The sequence below is a fragment of the Canis lupus genome, chromosome 11, assembly GCF_048164855.1.
Source record: "Canis lupus baileyi chromosome 11, mCanLup2.hap1, whole genome shotgun sequence".
NCBI lineage: Eukaryota > Metazoa > Chordata > Mammalia > Carnivora > Canidae > Canis > Canis lupus.
In genome coordinates, this window is record NC_132848.1 from 18366055 (window position 1) to 18372527 (window position 6473).

Sequence of the window (6473 nt, forward strand, 5' to 3'; positions counted from 1 at the left end):
GGAACCCCATTTGTCCAACCCAGACCAAGAGAACAAATCTTGGAAGCCATGAGAATCAACCTGAAAGCCAGACAGGTTCTCCTCATGACACCTCACTTCCTGTTCTGTCCTGTGTTTTTTTTTTTTTAAGGATTTTCTTTTTTTTAATTTTTATTTATTTATGATAGTCACACACACACACACAGAGAGAGAGAGAGAGAGAGGCAGAAACACAGGCAGAGGGAGAAGCAGGCTCCATGCACCGGGAGCCTGATGTGGGATTCAATCCCAGGTCTCCAGGATCGAACCCCGGGCCAAAGGCAGGCGCCAAACCGCCGTGCCACCCAGGGATCCCTGTCTTGTGTTTTTATTGGTCCAAGCATATAAGGTGCTAACAATGACACACATGACACTACTCCCACCCATTAAGAAATCTAGGGCAATGTGACTGTCTGTCACTTTTCATGCCAATAGGATTTGACAGAATTTTTATTCCATATAGGGCATACATTGTATCATCAGTAACATGCGACCAGGTACCAAAATTGGAGATCTCTGTTATACAGGCTTTCTGATTTGTGCAATCTCCACCAATGGGAACATTTTTCTAAACTTTGACATAATGAGTAATTCCTCTGAGTACCGTGTCTGAACTAACAAAAGTGTTCCTATTTGGGAACTCACATAAGTTGGAAATTCCAGTCTTGGTGATTCATTTCATTGGATGAAATCGACATTTCCCCGAGGGATTTACCAGGAGCTTCAGTGATGGATGGCATATCCAGCAGTCAGAAAGATAGGGAGTCATGGCACCTGTTTGGCTATGTTCTGACCTTAGAATGATTATAATTTGTATAAAAAGTGTAAGAAGAAGAAAAGGGGTGAAAGCGGTCATTCTGGGTGAAGGGCCACAAGGGGTCTGTGGAAAGTGAGAAGAATTATTTTTACTGAGAGGATAGAAAACGAGAAAGATTCAGATGAGAATCTTGGCCCATTATCTTGGGTGGAAGTTGCCCACTATCTATCATCATTTGCCTGTTTTAAAAGTCTTGGATCAACTGCTTTTTCCTAAGACTAGCTGCTTCCAGAAGATCTCTGAGGAGGCTATTTGAGAACCTTCTTATTTTGTCCAATTATGAATTTAAAAAAATAATTTAAGATTTAACTTCCTAGAGTTTCTTTTCTTTGCTTTTGTATCAGTCTTTAAAGCTCTTTATTATTTCATATTTCTATTTCTTCATATTTTTATTGGAGTTTGGTTTGCCAAAATATAGCATCACACCTAGTGCTCATCCCTCAAATGCTCCCCTCAGTGCCCAACACTCAGTCACCCCAACCCCCGCCCACCTCCCTTTCCACCACCCCTTGTTCATTTACCAGAGTTAGGAGTCTCTCATGTTCTGTCATCCTCACTGATATTTCCCACTCATTTCTCTCCATTCCCCTTTATTACAACCCAGCAATTGCACTGCTGGGGATTTACTTCAAAGATACAGTTGCATTCCTTTGTTTTTCAAAAGACCCAATAAGTTCCCTTTCAGTGATGTGTCAGGGCAGTTTTTCACATTTGTCTCTTCCTTCAGAAACATCTCCTGTTGAAGAGCAGGAAGAAGCAGCCAGGACTATTTGCGGAACATTTGCCTTAATTTCTTGGTGAAAACATGGGTAATATCCTAAGAGTTCTTTAAGATGTTACCATCTGGGCAGCCCGGGTGGCTCAGCGGGTTAGCGCTGCCTGCAGCCCAAGGCATTATCCTGGAGACCCGGGATCGAGTCCCATGTTGGGCTCCCTGCATGGAGCCTGCTTCTCCCTCTGCCTCTATCTCTTCCTCTCTCTCTGTGTGTCTCATGAGTGAATAAATGAATAAATTATTTTTTTAAAAGCCCTTTGCAAAAGATCTACCAGTTTGTTATGTTCTACGTAAGGGCTTCATTTCCATTTTTATATATGTTTATGAGTGAAGTCTCCAGTTTTGGGTTTAGCTTGGTTGACTGCAGAAGATGAAAGAATTACTATTCCAACAGCACTTCTTTCAACCTATGAATGAAATGGAAAGTCATATCCTAGTCTGCCTGGATCTTTTAATTACCTGATTATTTAATTAATTTGCTTTGTATTTATTTCTTTTTAATGACTGTATGATGGTACTGCCTTTCTTTATGGTAGTGCATTTTCAGGATATCTCCATGTGGAAATAAAAAGGGTAGTTTTATATTCTAATGGTGGAGTTTATAACCCATTCTTACCCCTTCCTCTATGTCGTCTTCTTCCTTTATATAAGATCCTAATTTTGTTTTAGGAAAGCAATGTAGTCACCTAAAATACCGACTGACACTAAGTACATTTACTAAGTGCTAGGGTTAATTTAGTCTTTAGATGATGGCAAGAGTGAATAATTTGCTTGGATTTTCCCTCTGCTTAAAGATGTCCCAATATGAGTGTGCACATCTATTCCTAATTGTGTGCGGTTCCAATTCAGGACTTGATCCCAGAACCTGAGTTGACGTACTGAGATAGAGTTAGTTATATGCTTAATTTCCTGAGACACCCAGGCCTCCAGGAAGGGTCCTAAGCAAAGGAATTGGACTTAGTATCCTGCCACAGTAGGGTCTACAGAAGGATGAGAAGTCTGTAGCCACTGGATCTGGGGGAACAAGGATGGAGCAGGAAAGGGCCCACTCAGAGCTAGTGCAGCCCATGCTCACAGCATGGCAGGCTTTATCCCCAGCTGCTCACATTCACTGAGATCCAGTCAGTGGAACCTTGTGTGGCTTAGATTTCATCCATTAAGCCACCCAATATATAGCCCAAGTGACCAGTTTCCTAGTTAATTCACAGTAAGTGCTCATCAAGATTTGGTCAATTGAAGGAAATCCAACTGCAGGTAGAGCTGCCATTTGACAGTTGCTTTGGAATGTCATGGATTCTGAGTCAGGCTGGGAGATGAACAGACCACTCACTGGTCACTGAGGGTGGTCAGCTGGTCTCTGGGAGAACTCTAGTGAAACAGCTGGTAGTGTGAATCCTGGGTTAGAAGGCCACAGCTGGGCTTCTCAGGCTGTTCTAAGAGGCTTTACTTGGGGAAGTGCATTGTGGCTGGGTACAGGCTGAGTTAGGATTTTCTTTTTTTTTTTTTTTTATTTATTTTTTTATTTTTATTTTTTATTTTTTATTTTTTTTTTATTGGTGTTCAATTTACTAACATACAGAATAACACCCAGTGCCCGTCACCCATTCACTCCCACCCCCCGCCCTCCTCCCCTTCTACCACCCCTAGTTCGTTTCCCAGAGTTAGCAGTCTTTACGTTCTGTCTCCCTTTCTGATATTTCCCACACATTTCTTCTCCCTTCCCTTATTTTCCCTTTCACTATTATTTATATTCCCCAAATGAATGAGAACATATAATGTTTGTCCTTCTCCGACTGACTTACTTCACTCAGCATAATACCCTCCAGTTCCATCCACGTTGAAGCAAATGGTGGGTATTTGTCATTTCTAATAGCTGAGTAATATTCCATTGTATACATAAACCACATCTTCTTTATCCATTCATCTTTCGTTGGACACCGAGGCTCCTTCCACAGTTTGGCTATCGTGGCCATTGCTGCTAGAAACATCGGGGTGCAGGTGTCCCGGCGTTTCATTGCATTTGTATCTTTGGGGTAAATCCCCAACAGTGCAATTGCTGGGTCGTAGGCCAGGTATATTTTTAACTGTTTGAGGAACCTCCACACAGTTTTCCAGAGTGGCTGCACCAGTTCACATTCCCACCAACAGTGTAAGAGGGTTCCCTTTTCTCCGCATCCTCTCCAACATTTGTTGTTTCCTGCCTTGTTAATTTTCCCCATTCTCACTGGTGTGAGGTGGTATCTCATTGTGGTTTTGATTTGTATTTCCCTGATGGCAAGTGATGCAGAGCATTTTCTCATATGCATGTTGGCCATGTCTATGTCTTCCTCTGTGAGATTTCTGTTCATGTCTTTTGCCCATTTCATGATTGGATTGTTTGTTTCTTTGGTGTTGAGTTTAAGAAGTTCTTTATAGATCTTGGAAACTAGCCCTTTATCTGATATGTCATTTGCAAATATCTTCTCCCATTCTGTAGGTTGTCTTTGAGTTTTGTTGACTGTATCCTTTGCTGTGCAAAAGCGTCTTATCTTGATGAAGTCCCAATAGTTCATTTTTGCTTTTGTTTCTTTTGCCTTCGTGGATGTATCTTGCAAGAAGTTACTATGGCCGAGTTCAAAAAGGGTGTTGCCTGTGTTCTTCTCTAGGATTTTGATGGAATCTTGTCTCACATTTAGATCTTTCATCCATTTTGAGTTCCCGAGGGCGCCGAAAGGGCCAGAGGGCCAGAATATGTATTTGAACAAATTCTAGCTGAAAACTTTCCTAATCTGGGAAGGGAAACAGGCATTCAGATCCAGGAAATAGAGAGATCCCCCCCTAAAATCAATAAAAACCGTTCAACACCTCGACATTTAATTGTGAAGCTTGCAAATTCCAAAGATAAAGAGAAGATCCTTAAAGCAGCAAGAGACAAGAAATCCCTGACTTTTATGGGGAGGAGTATTAGGGTAACAGCAGACCTCTCCACAGAGACCTGGCAGGCCAGAAAGGGCTGGCAGGATATATTCAGGGTCCTAAATGAGAAGAACATGCAACCAAGAATACTTTATCCAGCAAGGCTCTCATTCAAAATGGAAGGAGAGATAAAGAGCTTCCAAGACAGGCAGCAACTAAAAGAATATGTGACCTCCAAACCAGCTCTGCAAGAAATTTTAAGGGGGCCTCTTAAAATTCCCCTTTAAGAAGAAGTTCAGTGGAACAGTCCACAAAAACAAAGACTGAATAGATATCATGATGACACTAAACTCATATCTCTCAATAGTAACTCTGAATGTGAACGGGCTTAATGACCCCATCAAAAGGCGCAGGGTTTCAGACTGGATAAAAAAGCAGGACCCATCTATTTGCTGTCTACAAGAGACTCATTTTAGACAGAAGGACACCTACAGCCTGAAAATAAAAGGTTGGAGAACCATTTACCATTCGAATGGTCCTCAAAAGAAAGCAGGGGTAGCCATCCTTATATCAGATAAACTAAAATTTACCCCAAAGACTGTAGTGAGAGATGAAGAGGGACACTATATCATACTTAAAGGATCTATTCAACAAGAGGACTTAACAATCCTCAATATATATGCTCCGAATGTGGGAGCTGCCAAATATATCAATCAATTATTAACCAAAGTGAAGAAATACTTAGATAATAATACACTTATACTTGGTGACTTCAATCTAGCTCTTTCTATACTCGATAGGTCTTCTAAGCAAAACATCTCCAAAGAAACGAGAGCTTTAAATGATACACTGGACCAGATGGATTTCACAGATATCTACAGAACTTTACATCCAAACTCAACTGAATACACATTCTTCTCAAGCGCACATGGAACTTTCTCCAGAATAGACCACATATTGGGTCACAAATCGGGTCTGAACCGATACCAAAAGATTGGGATTGTCCCCTGCATATTCTCGGACCATAATGCCTTGAAATTAGAACTAAATCACAACAAGAACTTTGGAAGGACCTCAAACACATGGAGGTTAAGGACCATCCTGCTAAAAGATAAAAGGGTCAACCAGGAAATTAAGGAAGAATTAAAAAGATTCATGGAAACTAATGAGAATGAAGATACAACCGTTCAAAATCTTTGGGATGCAGCAAAAGCAGTCCTAAGGGGGAAATACATCGCAATACAAGCATCCATTCAAAAACTGGAAAGAACTCAAATACAAAAGCTAACCTTACACATAAAGGAGCTAGAGAAAAAACAGCAAATAGATCCTACACCCAAGAGAAGAAGGGAGTTAATAAAGATTCGAGCAGAACTCAACGAAATCGAGACCAGAAGAACTGTGGAACAGATCAACAGAACCAGGAGTTGGTTCTTTGAAAGAATTAATAAGATAGATAAACCATTAGCCAGCCTTATTAAAAAGAAGAGAGAGAAGACTCAAATTAATAAAATCATGAATGAGAAAGGAGAGATCACTACCAACACCAAGGAAATACAAACGATTTTAAAAACATATTATGAACAGCTATACGCCAATAAATTAGGCAATCTAGAAGAAATGGACGCATTCCTGGAAAGCCACAAACTACCAAAACTGGAACAGGAAGAAATAGAAAACCTGAACAGGCCAATAACCAGGGAGGAAATTGAAGCAGTCATCAAAAACCTCCCAAGACACAAGAGTCCAGGGCCAGATGGCTTCCCAGGAGAATTTTATCAAACGTTTAAAGAAGAAATCATACCTATTCTCCTAAAGCTGTTTGGAAAGATAGAAAGAGATGGAGTACTTCCAAATTCGTTCTATGAAGCCAGCATCACCTTAATTCCAAAGCCAGACAAAGACCCCGCCAAAAAGGAGAATTACAGACCAATATCCCTGATGAACATGGATGCAAAAATTCTCAAC